General features: G+C 35.6%; 1 protein-coding gene across 1 annotated transcript in view; it reads left to right on the forward strand.

The window, feature by feature from the left end:
* LOC124643073 overlaps positions 1 to 19,533 on the forward strand; it is a 42,982-nt gene that overhangs the window by 7,465 nt on the left and 15,984 nt on the right. The gene's annotated exons all lie outside the window — the stretch shown is intronic.

Consider the following 19,533-nt stretch of genomic DNA (forward strand, 5'->3'; position numbering starts at 1 on the left):
AATATTTTTTTTGTAATGAAATATCATGGTCATGGTTAATTTTTATAACAAAATACCGATATAAAACCTTAAAAACAAAGCATTACCAAAACGTTGTCGCGGCGTGTCGGTCGCGGCTACTTGCACTTGCGATTGCGACGACCCAATTCTTAGCTCACTACAGTGATATAACCTTCGACTAATACTGTCGTTATGTTCGACACGATTTGTCGTTAAAAACTACCGTATTTTTTGAGAAATAGTTAAGAAATTTTAATGTAAAAAAAAGAAAAAAAAAAATTTTTACTTTTTTTTTATTTATCAAAATATCTGTAAATATAGTTTCTGAAAGTATTAAAAAATCTACTATATGTTATTAATTTCAATAATTAATTGGTTTTTGTCAGTGTCGACGGATTTATTCAAAGTTGTAGGTACAGAGCGATAATTGTTAACCGGCCGCATTGAGCGGCTCCCCACGACCTTAATCGACTTGTTTTATCAGTTAACTGTTGGAAATTGCTCGGTTTTTTAGTTTTTTTTTATTTGCTTAAAAAATATCTAAAAATATTATTACGCGCAAAAGTTGAATAAAGTATAGCGATAGTTACATTTTCAAAAAAAAAAAAAATACAATAAAGCTGTAATATTTGTAATCTTCAGCATTCCATTTCCGCAATGAACATATAATATTTAACATCAACACGACTCCATGAGATTAAATCATATAATAGCTATACTTACCACCTACTGCCCTCAATTAATAATTTTATACCTAATACAGCACATTTTAAAACTACCCCTTACCGCGATTTTACCCGCGTGGTATTAACATCACTAAATCCCTGTGCATCTCATATCAATTGGCCTGACTTTTACATGGGTGGTTAGTTCCCTAGGGATGCAAGCGAAATCACAGGATAGATCTAGTAGGTACATAAGACATATTCGTACATATATTTTCATTAACACTTCATTCAAAACGTGTTCTTAATAGTTTTGTTATTTCCTTTAATGTGTATCGACCTCGGCGCCAATTTATGTAATACGTTCTCTATTTTAAGGTACTTTAAGTTAAACATGTGCAGGTTAATAGTTTAGAACGATTAAAAGCTAGACTAGACTATATGTATGGGCCTGTACGTATCAAAATCAACGTTTTTGTCGTCCCACTGCTGGGCACAGGCCTCCTCTCACGCTAGGGGCTTAATTGTGCTTCGGGATTACTTATTCCAAAAAAAATCCGCGGCTCTTCGCGATTAAAAGCCATCTTTGGTGTTTCTAGAGCCGTTTGTGAACTGGGAACTCTTCTAGCCAGCAGCCAGCAGCTCCGGCACACTTTGGACCTAAGGGGTCCCTCAAAATTACCACGGTCCTGCAACACAAAGTATCCCTTAGCAGAGAAATTCTATAGGTTGTTGAACTATAACTAACGCTGCTCTGCGCAATGGTGGAGGCCGGGCCTTAGATTCTGACACTCTTTCCCCCGCTCCATACAGATCTCACCAACTATCGCTCCGAAGTATGCTACCAGTGACTTCACGGCAGTCAAAATGTACGAACGAAACTAGCGTACGTGATGCGTCTCATGGCGGTAGTAATTATTAAACTTAAACACATTCATTAAGACCTAGGCCTTGTGATCGTTTTCGAAGAAAAAACAAATCATTATTGAAAAATCAAAGCGCAAAGTAATTTATGTTTTTATACTTGCACTTCGATAACAATAAAGCATTTTGATTAGGTTGAAAGGTTACGTTCATAATGGTATGTTGGCATATACTAGACTAATCGCTTGTTGCGGTTCTCTCTGCACGTCACACTGTTTTCTAAAATAGTTCGTAGTTCTTTTTTTTCTAGGAAGACCTAAGAAAAGATGGATGGATTACCTGAAAGATTACATGAATAGGAAGGGAGTGAGCGTCAGTATGACGAGTGACAGGGGAAAATGGAAGAGGATGACATATTGCGCTGACCCCAAATAAAATTGGGAACAGGGCAGGAGGAAGAAGTTCTTCTTTTCTTTGCGTATAATTTGAGATTAACTTAAAGACTTGCACTTACTCGCTTTTATCCGGAGAATAGTCCTAACCTTTTTTTTTTCTTTTTTTTCGATGATAAAGTCATCAAATGACTCCTCCCGCTGTGGGTTAGCAGCGGTGAGGGAGTTTCAGACTCTTACTGACTAAAAACCGTCGTGTTCCGTCGTAGGCCTTTTTATGTACCAGGGCAGCGGTAACTCTTTCGAACAATCCCGCTGCCCCGGGACTATTCTTTACCCTTAAACTTACAAACAGTGCCTATTTATAACTAGCTTCTGCCAGCGGTTTCACCCGCATCCCGGAACTACGGCACGGACCCGGATAAAAAGTAGTCTATAGCCTTCCTCGATAAATGGGCTATCTAACACTGAAGAATTTTTCAAATCGGTCCAGTAGTTCTTGAGATTAGCGCGTTCAAACAAACAAACAAACAAACAAACTCTTCAGCTTTATAATATTAGTATAGATATTAATCAATGTATAAAGGTTTCATAACAGGGCTATGGGGTAGGCAGAGTTACACGTGGTTCAGTTACATCATACTGCGGAGACTTGGAAGGTTGGCAACGATGAGGAAAGGGCTGCCAGATCATAATGTTCATTATGTGAAACATAGAAGTTCTTGTGAAATTACAGCTAATCGGAATCTTGGATGGTTTACTTAATTTTGTATATTTTTTATTGACTGAAAAAAAAGTTTTTTTTTTTTTATAGTAAGTCTAAGAAAGTTGTTTGTGATATACAGCAGAAACCTTAAGAAACTTACTTCTAGAGATGTAACTAAAGATGTTCTTCTTGTGGTTTTCGGAAGTTTGTTTTTTGGTTTTTATATTTAGTATGATTTCCTGTTGGTGCTTATCCACTTTGCGTACCTAATTTGGTTACAGAAATTCCAAATGTCAAAAAGTTTGTTGCCCTGTTATTGTAGAAATTGAAGCAAGCGTAGGTACTAAAATGCTAGGTAACTTAAAAATTAAATTATTACTGAAATGAGAACTCATTTTATTGCTGAATTAACTCTAATAGATTCAAGATATTTCCTTTTCTTAAGAAAAAAACACTGATGTTTCACCGATTCACAAATACTCTGAATATCTATTTTAACAATAACATTGTTCGCCAACATATTGAAGTTCTGAAACTGTACAGTAACGCCATCTAGGTAGCAATGAGTTAAACTCTTACAAAGGTTGTTCATAACGCGGGCAGCCAGGGCTGCGGGATTGTTCGAAAGAGTTACCGCGGCCCTGGTACATGAAAGGCCTGCAAAGGAACAAGATGGTTTTTAGTCAGTAAGAGTCTGACACTCCCTCACCGCTGCTAACCCCACAGCGGGAGGGGTCATAAAAAAGCTCCGAGATTGTTATGTTATGACTGTTTTCAGTACTAGCTTACTCCCGTGGTTTCGCTCATGTCCCGGGGGAATCAAAAGAAGCATATAGCCTTCGTCGGTAAATGCGCTACCTAACACGGAAAGAATTTTCCTAATCGGACCAGTAGCTCCTAAGATTAGCGTGATAGATATAAAAAAATAACTTGTATACCTAATTATAATGAGTATGAATTAAATTAATAAAGATATATTATTAATTTAATTATTCAAGATTTATAAAGATATATATTATTAATTTAATTATAATTCAAGAAATATTAAAAACTTAAAAAGGTTTAAATAAACATTGACCTAAGTATTCGGTAGTTGTTTGCGTAACTTTCAGGTTAAGATTATGTAAGATTGCGGATAAGTTTTGCTCTTACCCGTCACTCGGTGCCTATGAGAATAAGTTAATTTGTCTTATTATTGTGTGGTCTTCAATAATCTAAATATGTAGTTAGTTTTTAGGGTTTTGTACCTCAAAAGAACGAAACGGAACCCTATAAAAACACTTTTTTATACCATAGAGCTAAATTCGACTTCCAAACTAGGTATTTAAAATGACACCGAAAATCCGACCGAGTCCGACTCGCACTTGTCCGCGATTTTTAAGTATTTGTACTGGATTACATCAGTTGACAAATGGGCGTGTATTTTTAAAACAGATAAGGATACGATTTGTAAACGATAAACATAAACCCAGCTGTGCCTTATCAAGAAGTTCAACAATAATCGATTCGATCGATAGTTCGATGTGCGTTTGTTGACATAAATGTACATAAGTCGAATATTTTATTTGATACATTGTACTCTAGTTCACAATGGCGGACAATTTGTTCGCAGCCGTTGCAAGCGAAGCGAAATGACTCACGCCATTCGTAATGCGGATTCCATTTTCGAATTCAAACGGCTTATATTTTTTCTAATGTGCCAGTAATACTTGCTTAGTCGATTTCGACTTAATTCGATTTCAAGGATTTTGTAGTGTCATCGTTTGAGAAAATAGTCGATTATCGTCAATTTATGCTGAATACATGTTTGATGTAACTTTAACGCGTTCGTTTTCTCACATATTTTCCGGTCCTGTTTTATTGCGGATGTTTTAAAAGGAAAGAGTTTATCTATGATTTGATATTGAGTCGTTTCTACTTTTGGCTGTTAGGTTAGCAATTTCTTTGCGATACCATGACTGCAAAAGTTCTGATGCTGACTTGCATTTTTAAGTTATCAAATTAAATTTTCGTCTATTTCGTAATAGGTAGGTATGTAATGATTTTAAAATAAATTCAAACACCTGTTTTAGCGGATGTAGAATTTAAGTAAATTCTTATGTATGCTGTAATTAGCTACGCAACACGAAGTTAACTTATTTAATTACGATGCTATTATTGGTAAAATCAATTAGTCTCAACCCGTACAAATTATCTAAGATACTCAGAAACCATTGCGTTGTTATTAATTTTCACTAATTTTACCAACACATGCGAAATAAAACTCTATTGTTTGTACGCTGCGTGGTAAGAGAAAGACGTTTAGTATCGTCATCAGGTTGAAAACTAAATGACATTTTTTATCCTGCTTCTTAATTTAGGCCTTTACCATATACCTAGCCTAGTCTCTGGTTTCCAGTATGCGAGTGAAATCATGGAAAACGTCTAGCCTCAATATTCCTTGAGATAAAACCTTATGAATCTTTTTTCTGTACATTTTACCAACAGGTTATCTTATTTAAAACTTGAGATTTTGTCACGTGACTTGTAAAATAAAAATCGTTTTTAATGAGTTTATTGATTTCAATATTATTTTAGTTCAAAACTGGTTTCTGAACGCAAACTGACGAGTACTTTTGCATCTTCTTAAAATGTTTGTGGTTATTACTTAGTTATTTTTTTTAAATATGATTGGTTTGAGAATTTTATGATGTTGACGAATGATATTATTAGTTTTAACAGTAAGTATCCTTTCTGGACATAATTTTGGAAACTGTTTCATCATCATCATCTCAGCCATAGGACATCCACTGCTGAACATAGACCCCCTAGATCTCCCCCTTAGATCTCCACAGATACTTGTTGGATGCGACCTGCATCCAGCGTCTTCCTGTTTAATATAATTAATTATTCAACTTAGCATATCTGATGTTTTAAACCGAAACCCATGGGTAAGACGGGTTGTCAGACTTTCTTGATTCTAACTACCCGTAACGACTGCCAAAGATGTTCAAATGTCGACTACGACCAACCAATTAATGCGTATTCCGAAATATGGAATCATAGGAAACCGAAATTATAAACAACAGGTTTTAAAGTTATTTCAAAGCATGAAAAGTTCAAAAGTAAACATAACAAAAAACTAACTTTGATTCAGTAAAAACTTTGAAACTTACGAAGAGGTGGTTCTACAACCATCCCAAGTTTAAAATTTCTCCCTTTATCTAGGACTTGTGTGTCATTACGATAAGCCGATAACATTGCTTATCTTTGCCTTCTATGTCAACTTATAGAAATGGTTGCCCTACATAGCAATAGTTTTTTTAACGACGCTAAAAATCATCAAATGACCCCTCCCGCTGTGGGTTGGCAGCGGTGAGAGAGTGTCAGACTCTTACTGACTAAAAACCGTCGTGTTCCGTCGTAGGCCTTTTATGTACCAGGGCCGCGGTAACTGTTTCGAACAACCCGCAGCCCAGCATGGTGTACCTTAGGGAGAAATGTTAGGACCAGGTATTTATAACTATGCTTGCCCCGGCTATGTCCAGGGTTTGTTTGTAATAATTGGAGCTTCGTTGTGAATTATTCTATCTATTGGTGAACCGCATGACAAACAGTGCAGTAGTTTTTGTGTTTATTGCGAATAAACAGATGTACCGAAAGACTTACTGTACTATCCAACACTGATTTAATCAACATGTAACTCAGTAAGATTTATTGATTGCGCCATTTCATTTTAATACGATGGATAGGAAATTGATGGTTATGATGGGGAAACAAAAATGAAAACATTTTGTCCTAAACGTATGTGACCGTACTTGTCCGGTTTATATGCCCAAATGTTAATTGTTGGTACATAATATTGTTTTTTTTTTCCTCTAAATGAGTATGACGTGGCATCCTCCAAAAAGCGTCTCATTTTACAACTAAATATTATTGAAAAAGTGTTACCTATTGTTTAACTAAATTGTATGTTTTCTGTTTATTAATTTTATTCTAAACCATCTTATTTTTGTTTCAGGTAAGCAAACCAACTTATTACTCCTAAAATTAGGTGAGAAATAAAAAACAAAGAAATTGTCTCGAAAGCTTGAAAGTAAGTAGAATTTTAGTCTCAAAATATGTTTTCTTAATTAACCTATAATATCTAAACAAAATCAATTAATAAATAAGAGACAAGTGTATGACGACATTTTCTCAGCACACGGTGTGACTCATTTTACGCAGAACTCTGCGTATGAGCAGGTACGTGAGAGTTCTAACGTACGCCTTGTGTTGATACGTTTCTGTTTTAAATATAGTATTAATTGATACTAGTCTTTATAAAGAAACTATTGTACGTATCTCATGGATTGGTTAATTACACGTTTTAACCGACTTTCCAAAAAAGAGGTTCCCGATTCGTATATTTTTTTAATGTTCGTTTGCGCATATCTTCTTGGTTTTATTTACTGACTTCCCGAAAAGGAGGAGGTTAAATTCAATTCAGATGTATGTATTTTTTTCGGTAGGTAGGTATCTAGTGGGATATCATCCTTTGCGCTCTGCGTGAGTGTCAGACTTTTTAGACTTAAGATCTTAATTATTCCACCTGAAGTCTTTCTGGTTCCTATTAAGCTAGGTTACGGTTTAACTAACATTTTATGTACGTCATTGCACTTATCAGTTTTTTTTTATAATAACTAGTATTTATGTACTGTGATTTGCTTGGTCATGGTTGAGTTCATCATGTATACACTGTACATATTTTTATAGCATTTTTAAGTGCAAAGTTTAAAATATGGGTTTTAATTTATTAAAAAAAAATTGGTAGGTACATCTTTGATTTTGCGAATAGGGTAATTTCTCTAGTTGCTGTCCTTGCCTACAATAACATGGAGTACCTACATCAGATAAATCAATTCACAGTTTTGTATATTTAAGGAAATTCCTCGTTACCTTATACTTGATTAGTTTAGTTTATTTCATTTTATTATTATTTTTATACCTAAATAAATTACCTACAAGTGTAGGCGATAAGATAAAGTAATCCTTTATTTGTGTAAACATGTAGCCGATATAAAATTGTATGAGATTCTTAAATGTTCAAATCAAGACATTTAAGGCTTGTACAAGTCGTAAAAAGTTTAAAAGTACAAGAAAATAAAATACCTTATTTTTAATAACCGACGTAAATACAGAGGTAATAGGTATTTTTTAAATATTTATTCACTTATATTTATGTCCTAGCTACATAATATTAATTTATAAAAGATTTTACGAAACTGCGTCATAATAATATTACGCTTTATTTTAAACAATAATTACCTATGTCCTGCAAATGTTATTTAAAATAATTTTATTGTAGGGTAAAATCGCCAATCCACGTCCCTATAACTTTTTTGCAATAATTTTTAACAATCATTTTATTCGTTAATTCTAGTGTAACATCACAGTATAAAGAACATACAGTAGGACGACGCCTTTGATCTTGTGTAAAATGCCGACATCGTCTAGACAGTAACGTATAGGACAGGGTTGTCACAAGTAAACAATATTTGTGAAATTATTTATTTATTGCAGACCAACATCGATAGCAGTATTATAAATAAAACAATATTACATGATATTAATGGGTCATTCTAAGTTAAGAAGTACTTTCGACGGCAACAACAAAAAAATACATTTTTTTTCAATAAACTTTACAAATAACCTATTTATCACTTAAAATTAAATGTTTCCTATGTGGTCACTCAAATTTATTGCAGAAATGTACGTAATTAAGTCACAATAAGCTCTAATATAAGAAAAATGTCTCTCCCCTGGTCTGTCCCCCAACCGACTTTATTTGTAAATCAGTAATTATGAATGTATTAAAATTCAATAATTATTTTAAACTCTTTAATTTTATAGGTACAGTAAACTTAGTAATCGGATTCGACAATATTCCTAACGAAGCCTTAAAAATTGGAAAACATATATTAACTCCGCACCTAATCATATTGTTCAATAAAATATTGGAAGCACAAAAGATCCCCCAAAAATGGGCGGAATCAAGAATAACTCTATTATACAAGAAAGGTGATCCAACGGATATTGGCAACTACCGCCCAATAAGTCTACTCCCAACAATGTATAAATTATTCGCAATGTGTCTAGAAAAAAGGATAGAAGTAGATATAGAGAAACACCAAACGAAAGAACAGGCAGGATTCAGACCAGGGTTCTCAACTATTGACCATATCCATACGCTAGAGCAAATAGTGGAAAAATATCAAGAATTTAAGACCCCGCTCTACCTAGCGTATGTAGATTATGCGAAAGCATTTGACTCCATATCACACGAGAGCATTTGGCAGGCACTGAAACATCAAAACATTCCGAATATATACATAAATATAATCAAAAACATATATGCAAAAAGCACAAGTCGTGTGAAGCTCGATAGACTAGGACCAACAATTTATATACGCAGAGGTGTGAAACAAGGAGATCCACTCTCACCCAAACTGTTTATTGCAGTCCTACAAAATATAATGAAGGGTTTACAGTGGGAAGGAAAAGGAATAGATATAAACGGCAAGTTCCTCAGCAACTTAAGATTTGCCGACGATATAGTCCTTTTCTCGACGTCATCAAAACAACTTGAAAAAATGCTTACAGATTTAAGTGACTCTAGCAATACCATTGGTCTACAACTAAACACCTCTAAGACTAAAGTAGCTACAAACAGTATACAAACCCCCATTATAGTAAACCAAACACCAATCGAATATGTCGATAGCTATATATATCTAGGAAAGCTCATTTCATTTAAAAACACACGGCATAAAGATGAACTAGACAGAAGAATTAATATGGCTTGGAAAAAGTTCTGGAGCCTGAAAGAAACATTAAAATCAAAACTTCCATTATATCTTAAGAAAAAAGTCATGGACTCATGTATACTACCATGCCTGACATACGGAGCACAGACCTGGATCTACAATAAATACACGAAAACAAAAATACGCACATGCCAGCGCTCTATGGAGAGAAGCATTCTAGGCCTAAAGCTCAAAGATAAACAAAGAAGCAGCGTTATAAGGCGCAAAACCAAAGTTATAAATGCGGTAACGCATGCAATGCGGTTGAAGTGGAAATGGGCTGGCCACATGATACGAACGAAGGGTGAACGATGGACGAAACTCGTCACAATATGGAAAGGTCCAACAGGCAAGAGAGCTAGAGGCAGACCTATAGACCGTTGGACTGATGATCTACGAAAGGTAGCAGGAGACAACTGGATGGATACAGCAAGAGATAGAGTACATTGGAAACAGTTGGAGGAGGCCTATACCCGAGAGGGGCCATGACTTAATATTAAATTTAGCATTATTACTTTTTTTTAACTTTTTATATTACGCATAAGTCAAACTTTTTTTTTTATATATTTTAAAATACTTATGTAATAGGATTAAGTCAAGGAAACAAATAAAGGCTTATTATTATTTTTATTATTAAACTTAGTAATAGTATCTTACAAGTAAAAGTGCTTTTATTCCAATTCTTAAAAAAAAATATGAACACCGAAATTTGTCCACCGAGTTTCGTGTCTCGTCCCCTGGTCTTTTGTTTTCGTTCAAAAATCAGTTTTGCTCTCCTAGTCTGTAGAAGTTGTGACCTTGAATGCATAGTGTGTAACGTGAAATTAGCAGCAAACGGCGCATAAGCAACTGCGCCGCCTTTATTGTCGGCCATTTCGATCACGCTACTTGCTGGGTGCAGAAGAGTTATGTGAATGCAGTCTTTCCTCTGGTAAGTTTTACATTGCAATTTTTTGTTAAAATACTAACATATACTTCAATATTTACTATGAATAGTGTATACATTGTTATGTTTGTGTGTGAATGACGTGCGCGAAATACTTTTACGGCTATTTTAGATTTCTATCGAAAATGTATCTCCCCTGGCGTATTTCCCCTGGCTCTTTTGATGGCAGGGGAGATACTTAATGTCCAGGGGAGATACATTTTTACGCGTTTCCATTAATACTTCTAGTTTTCTCTAATCCTTTACTTGGCGTTATGCTTATTTTAGCTTTACAATACAATATTACGTTTTATTTACAGAAAAATGGCTTGAAAAGAAGAGGATAGCAAACGATTACGATATCAAAGAATTAAAAATGACCCGGATAAGTATTTCATCGTTGTACTTGTTTTTTTTGTAGCGTTGGACTGCACAGATTTAAGTGGATCTATTTCTTCCGCTTGTTTTTTTATTTTCAGGTTTCTTGCTTTTCTTGCTCGAGTGGACTTTTGCTGCACGATCTCCCGCGAAGCAGCTAGCCTACTGCCGGACTGCCACCGTGGGATCTGGAGGCGAGAGTCTTCTTGCGCCTGTACTACTGGCGCGAGGAGCTCAGGGCCGGGAGGGAACTCCGTTGCCGCGGCAAGTTGTCGAGCAGCGGGCGGAGCTCCGGCGCGATCTCATGGTAGCCTGGAGGGAACGACTGTCGCAACCCAGTGCAGGGCACGCCACCATAGTGGCGGTAAGTCCCCTCTTTGAGGAGTGGCTCGGGAGGAGTCACGGCGCCCTCACGTACCGCATGACGCAGGTCCTCACCGGACACGGTTGTTTCGAGAGGTACCTGCATCGAATCGGTCGTGAGGAGGCGCCTGGGTGTCACCACTGTGCGGACAGCCCCGAGGACACGGTGGACCATACAGTCCAGGAGTGCCCTGCGTGGGAAGGGCACCGCCGGGTCCTCGTCGAGGCTTTAGGCGGCGGCGACCTCTCGCGTCCGGCCCTGGTTCAGGCCATGGTCCGGGGCGAGAGGGAATGGGATGCCGTCGCCTCCTTCTCGAGCATGACTGCTTTGCACCTCTCATCCCGGCCGCCGCGCTGGAGCAGGTAGACACCACGGGCGCCGGGTGTCGCGAGACGACTCCCGGCCACCGTAAGCGTAGGTCTGTGAGCGGTGAGTTCGGGTGGCTCATCGCTCATGTCCATTTTTAGACAACAGACCCGTGTCGGCGGCGCGCGTTGTTCCACGCGCTCCTCAAAGAGATGTCAGCATCCCCAGCGGGGCCCAGTAGGGCCAAGGCCTGCCAGGGCTGCGGGTTGTTCAAAAGAGATACCGCGGCCCTGGCACATAAAAGGCCTGCGAATTTTGATGATTTTTGACGTCGTTAAAAAAAAAAGTTGACTTTTGCTGTGCTGCCTGCGCTCGCCTGTTTATATTTTGAGGGGGCGGTGGGCCTTCATTATCTGAACATGGTGGTGTTACAAAAGCATTACTTATATCTTGGGGTGCTAAACGTCTTCTACGAATTTTTGCTTTTTCTCTCCATATTTCAAGTTACTGTTATTCAAAACAGAATTTTTTGTTTTTGTTTCTTTTTATTATTGTTTTTCATGTTTTGTACCTAGCATAGAAGACTGCTAAGAAATGAAAAGTCTGATTATAAATAATTCATAATTAAAATAAATAAAGATGATTCTTAAAATTAACCTTGTTATATTTTTTATCTCTTCCCTGTTCATGAAGTATCTTCCCCTGTACACCTTGTCTCTCCCCTGTATTGTGTATTTCCCCTGGTCACTGATAAAACGAGATAAACCCAAAAAATTGACTGACCCCTTTGTAAACGTTTTCAACGTAGCCGTTTACATTTAAAAATGTATACTTAAGTAAAAATATATAAAAAAAAACTCGTGCCGCCATTTCATACAACGAATTACCTCTTAACTTAGAATGACCCTAATATTAATATCATGTAATATTGTTTTAATGATGAATACAATTCTTAATCCGCACTTTACTGCATGTATTATTAAGGAGTTGAGTATGTCAATAAAAAATGCAAATTAGGCGTATACAAAGAGATTTAAAAATCAACTGATGCAGATTTGGTAACTAGTTACTGTGACACTAACTGTACCTACTGTAATCGTGAAGTTTTTAAATAAATAAATAAGTCAATTGTCGATGTGACTTCACGGTTCGGCAAAGGACACGGCTTGAATTCTGCCCGTGACAGTTGTTTTTAAATCTCTTATAGCCTAAGCATACGAGGGATTTTTGTCCGCGGACTTTTTTCTCTTGAATTTCAAAAAGGATGGCTTTTTCGTAACCAGCACCCGAATTAAACTCAAAATTGACACCCATATCAAATTATAAGAAAATAAGGTCCGCCATCTTGGATTTCAAAAAGGCTGACTTTTTCGTAACAAGCACTTCAATTAAACTCAAAACTGACATCCATTTCTTATTATAAAAATTACGTCCGATGAAACCGCAGATCTTTATTTATTTGGGATAAAGACTTGCAATCACTCACAGTACACGTCGCATGCACCATTTTAAATTAACAAAAAAATATATATATAAAAAAGTAACACGCGATAGCCCTGAATGATAGATCCCGAACTACTAATATAATTTTGTTCGTAGTTCGGGAGCGGCCTACCCGCGTCTCGCCCCTCACACCCCGCACGATTGCCCTGTCTAGACGTCTTCGTTGGACGACTGTATGATTTTTAGACTGTGGTAACATGTAGTGAATGTTATCAGAGAAATATTTGGCGTATCGTATATCCGCACTGACTAAAGCTTGGGTTTCCTAGGAAAGCGGTGCCGTCATATAGCGGCCGTAATACAGCGGTGAATGACGTCACTAGAACGTTGTCTACGTAAACAAAATGGGGTGGTTTCCTAGAGAGCGGTAACTGACACCGTTACTTCAAAAATCGGTGCCGCCATTTGCATGACGGCCGCCTTGACGGTGTCAGATAGTTTGGTGAACGATTTATTGAAAGCGGTGAAGCTTTTTTAATACGTATCTGTGTTTTTTTTTCGGAACTACGTCAAAAATGAGTTCCAACTCGTGGAGCAGCGAGGACGACGAAATTTTAATAGATTTCGTTCGTTACCACGAAGAAATATATAATATAAAAAGTAAAGATTATAGAAAAAGTCAACTAAAACAGAATTGGTGACGTGAAATTGGAGAAATATTAAATGTTTATAATAATGTAATTTTCATTTTACATTACAGTACTTAATTAGCTACATTTATCTTATTTAAGAACAGCCTAATGATGTGACGGTGTGTTAAAACGGCCGTGGAACTTTCCACATGTCATCACCGTAAAGACGACCGTCTATTTGCGCCCGTAATATTACGGCCGCTATATGACGGCACCGCTTTCCTAGGAAACCAAAGCTTTAGCCTTGCGTCATGGATAAAGCATTCAAACTGTTTGTTACTTTTTAACCGACTTCAAAATAAGGAGGTTCTTAGTTTCACCTGTATGTATGAATGTAGGTAGTTATGTCTGTGCGAGTATCTCTCGTTTGTCTTAGAAGAAGATGGTTTTAGGTAAGTATATTAATATTCCCATGTACAACGCTTTAATTCATGGGGTTTTGTCAATTTAGGATCTAATTAAAAAGAAAAATATGCTTAATCGGTAATACAAATTATTGAATATACAAAAGCACAAAAAAATGGTTTTACAATTATAAAACTGATAAAAAATTCTGGTATTTGAAAATTCCCCACTAAAAAGAAACAATAATGAGATATGTATCGATTTTAAAATTCACTATCTTCATTAGCAACGCTTAACTAATACCTCGCGTTAAAGATCAAATTAACATAAATTATTCGTTTTATTAATTCATTATCTGCACACGTCTTTATAACAAAAACTGAATGCGTAAACTCAGCCTCTAAGATTTCTAGAGGTATATTTCTTCTGGGTAGAAATAAAACGTCACTTAGTTTTAAGTGGCTCTTTGATTTCCAATTACAATAATGTTTCCCCTCTCTATTAGTATTTTTTTTTGTTATTCTTATTTAAAAATAAAAAAATACTGTGTAATGTAATCAAATTAGGTATTCAAAGAAGATCGGCTTAGTAATAGTCACATCGGTCTACAATGATGTGCTTGACGAGTTTGATTCTTGAATGGATTGTGTGGCATGAGAGAGTGGAATACGAAAATTCAACATGTACACAGATATCATTTGATCTGGAAACCTTTTAAGTTTCATATAATGCAACAACCCGCCAAATCCTGAAACTACGTTAAATTTTAATTTTAAATATGTTTTTTTTTTACATTTCATGCATAATAAAGATTTTTTTTTTTTAATTTTTTGTTTGCTTCCACTAATCCCAAATATCACTTGCACAGCGAGTTATTTTGTAGGCACTTAATACAGACGCGGAAACTAAATTGGCTCATTTTCGCAATGTATTTAGTTGACCTTTCGTAAGGGGTAATTTATGTTTTACATAAGAAATTACCTAGACACGGTTTGGTCGCAAAACTACTTATTACTATATTTTCATGCATGACCTTTCCATCGCTTTCTGCTGTACTAAATATATTTATTGAAGTTTTACAACCTGCCTTACGCAATGGGTATCAATCGGGTTAAAGATTGGGAGAGTCAGATAGACAAAAAGTGACATTCTGGTACTCAAATCCACTCGGTTGTTACTGGAAGCCGACAGCAACATAGTTGGTAAATGTAATAACGTATGATGATATGCTTAGAGCAATACCCTACAATCTTTAAGTAGTCAATTCACCTACGGTGCCAGTCAATACACTGATACTTCTAAAAAGGCTTACAGAAAAATAAAGTTACATACTCTAACACATGTGTGTTCTGTGGAATATGCCATGAGGCTGATGGGGTATGAAACATGATGTGGGCAGCGCACCGTGAGTCGCTATGACGTATGCGTTAATTTGGTTAAGCTAAAGTCCGTTATACAAGTTTCTCAAAATAGACCTTGATGACGGAACTATTTGAATAATAGAGCAAAACGTTTTGTCATGTTTATTATATTAAATCATATTTTTTGTCTGTACTCTTATATAATTGACCATAAAATATCAAGTGTCAGTAGTGCGTAGGGTTGCATATACATATAATATTGAAATAACATAGACACTAGAGTGATGAGTCGAATAAATAGCAAATATAATGCCCGAAATGTGACGTAAAATTGTGAAATCCAAAATATAAGCAACATGCGTCATCATTTAAGAATAAAAATGTAACTTATTTAGAAGACTACTAAGCTATGCTTGCATAAATATGGGAATTAAAAATTCTGTGTGCCGCATACATTTTCATTGTGACAACGCTGAAAATTATACAATATCTAATCCGAATATAGATTGACACTTGTACAAGAATAACCTATTTTTAACCTACGACACAAGTATTACTTCAGGATACCAGTTGAACGATTCAAAAAGACATCAATTCAATACCGAAATGCTTACGAATCCATGAAACCATCAAATAATTAATTTAATACATATGTATAATCGTTTATCAAAATCGCTGACTAATCTAAGAATAATCTCTCGATATGTTAATATCGGTTATCCATCGCAACCTTGACCGTGGCCACGTCGCCTTACCTTGTAAGGTAATCGATTGATTGCCAATCTTGTATCTAAACTTTTACTCGAGTTGCATCATCAATTAGTTATCTGAGACTGGCGTTGAGGCTACATTTATCTAAGATTCGTGCTTGAAAAAAATCTATTTAGCTAAGTTAATATAGAGGTACACAATACACACGCTACAAAGTTATGGTACTAATATGGGGACATTGCTCTCAGTTCACCTTTTATCGACTCAGGACTTCTTCTTAAATATCGGTCATAGAAATTCACAAAAACGTTTACGTCTTCAAAATCAGTCCCCTTTGGAAGAAAAATACTATAACAAAAATAACAGTGCACGCAACAAAATTGAAGGAAAACCGCTAAGTAAAATCTTTTCAATGAAATGAACCATTTAGCAAGGACTTGAAAAATAACACAAAATATTTGCACGTATTTGGTAATCCCATGTTACCTATATCCTGTATTAATCACTTTCGTCTTGAAAGCTGATAGACTGGTCAATGATTCAACATACTCGTTAATATTTAAACCGAGCCATTCATATTTTTTTCAAGAACATTTTTTTACCCACGCATTGTTGGAATTTTTAAGGCATTAAGGATGTAGACGATATGTGGGGCATTTACCCTGTGACGCAATTTAAACGTATATTTATGATACTTATATTAAGTTATTAATAGTGATCTTAGGTTGTTAATAAATAAATAGTAAGAACTGTAGATAAAGTTTTTTTTTTTTTTGCTAAGAATACCGGTCTTTGAAACAGCTTTTATATTCAGCAATGACGGTAAATAGTGAGGCTGTGAGATGAAAAGCAGCGACCTTACCTTCTTCATAAAATTCCCTGAATTCTATAGATTCTATGAAGTTTCACTTCTAAGAAACTGACCGCAAGAAAATCCTTTTCCTATCATAATATTGGAATAGAAAATGAAATAAGTAACAGGAAGTGAGAAAATTTTCCCAGAAATTATTTAAATTTTAGTTTAGGTCTAGTATTGGGCATAGGGCTCTCCTGACGTTTCCTAATTTGGCAATCCTCTTAAATAGTTGACTGTGACTACGTGCAAATATTCATTTACAAAAATAACGTTTATATGCCTAAACTCTGTTAATAACATAAGAGCTAAACCAACCAGTTTCCATTTTAACGTTAGAACCTCAAAAATACAAAAAAAAAAAACAATTATACATTGGCAAAATGATAACAATTTATTCTAGCAGTTTCTTTTTCCTTATTATTTTATAAAAAAATATATTTTTAGCTTAATTGTTTAAGCACAGAATGAATGAGATCGGAGTGGTTTAGTAGTTAAAAGCACTAGCCTTTCAAGTATGAATGAGCAGGCTTGATTCCAGCTCAGACAAAAAAATTAACTTTTCTAAGTTATGTACTTTCAAAGTGTACCTTGTACAACAATGAATGCATAAAGGTGAAGGAAAACATCTTGTGTTAACCTGGACTTTACAGTCTGAAATTGGCAATCCGTCTTGAGCAAGGGTGAGTAACGGTCATTCCTTCTCTGTATGAGAAGAGGCAGCAGCCCGCTCGTGGAACAACAAAAACGCGAAGACTATAGATTACCTACGGGATGTAGGTAACGTTTTTGAAGAGTCATCTTCCGCGAGTGAAGGTACACTCTCTTTCCAAGTTACTCCTAATCGGAAGCAGGAATTTAACCAGAAACCTGGGCTTAAAAATAATAGAGTACGAGTAGAAAAGGAAAACGCTGATCTTCAAAACTAACGAAGAGTATTTTATTACCGTTTATGACAGGAAAGTTTCGTGGCGTGATTCATCTACTTACTTACATTTAATTTAATTTCCACTTTTATCCTTACTGAATGGAAATATTGCTTATAATGCCAAAGTTAACTTTAGGTCAAACACCTTTCGATGATAAAGGATCTTTAATTTTACGAAAAGGTTATAAAAAAGCATTTTTTTAATGTTACCTACTTACAAATTATCCTTTAGTAATTTAATTCGCTGTGGGACTATTCTAACGAAAGTGATATGGTGTTACCACGGCCCTGGTATACAAAGGGCTCTAGAAGGATCATGGTGGGGTTTTAGTCACTAAGAGTCTGACACTCCCTCACGCTGCACCCACAGCGGTAGGGGTCATTTGATGACTTCCTATGTACCAAAGAAAAATATTTTTTACCCGGGTGCGTAGAGGAGTTCCCACGTGTGAAACCACAGGTGTAAGCTACTGCTGTTATTTTTCAAAAACCAATAAGGTTGTTTAGCTGTTGAAAACTAAGTAATCAATCTTAAATGTAAAACTAGATAAATCGATTGCAAAAGCCACTAGCAGTAGACTTGATAGACAACTCGTTTGCTCTATAGATATTAATTCATCTAGTTTGTTGCTGTTTGCTACCTAGGCAGTTTACTTGACTCCATGGTTATTGATAAATAAAGTCACGCATTAATTAAAAATATGGGAATAAAACCTTTTTATTTAACAACATTTGAAAGTAGTTTCATCTAGGTAAAAGTAAGAATTTACAGAATACATTCAAACTTGACGACATGCGTGATAAAATAAATAGCTTTCTTTGTTCCAACCCAAAAACAATTATAGTTCGGCCATTCAGAGAATGCGTTCCTGACACGTCGCGATTGAACTGACGACGTAACTACATTCATTGATTATTGATATAATAATGTTGTTTTAATGCTCCTCAATTGTTAAAACGGTAAACAACCAGCAAAAATATTTTTATCGTAACTGCAACGCCATTGCAAAGTTACGTCGTCAGTTCAATCGCGACGTGTCAGGAACGCATTCTCTGAATGGCCGAACTATAATAACACAATAAACTACTGATATAAAAACAAAAAATCATTATAAATATGTCAGCATATTGCATTATCCTACCAAAAAAGGTTTGATCAATAATCAGGTCACGCCGAACCAAAAATAATATTTAAATAATGATCATAACTACATTTTGTAGCACGCCAATTTGTGAATTATGAATAAATCTATGTAATTTAAACGCACGGAAAATAAACACGAAAATATAAACCAATTATTTAAACGTTACTGCAATATAAGTTAATTATCGTACTTATAGCAAAACAGAAACAGGTACCTACTTATTGGAAAACAAAATGGCGACGTTTCTCTGTAGTATTTAGAGACAGTCCATATCTTCTTTTGAATAAATTATTATAATTCGAGCTATATCCAAGTGAGGTGTTACACACCTTACAGGTATGTAAAATTTTAACGTTCCTGGAAAAATAACTTGTTTAAGTTTTCTTTTAGTAAATGTATTATGTAGGTACGTAGATTATTTTACTTTCAATGTGTAAACAAGAATTAAAAGTCAACTGTACGTTAAAGAAATACCAGGGTATCAGCAGTTCGCATAAAATGAAATCCTTATTGTTTACCAGTGCAGTTAGAAATAAAAGTGACACAGAAAATAAATCAATTTAATTTACTTAAATGTGGACGAACAGAGAGCGGAGTGAAGTTATTTATATACTTTGAAATGGTTGTATGA

This window comes from Helicoverpa zea, chromosome 26, assembly GCF_022581195.2.
Source record: "Helicoverpa zea isolate HzStark_Cry1AcR chromosome 26, ilHelZeax1.1, whole genome shotgun sequence".
NCBI lineage: Eukaryota > Metazoa > Arthropoda > Insecta > Lepidoptera > Noctuidae > Helicoverpa > Helicoverpa zea.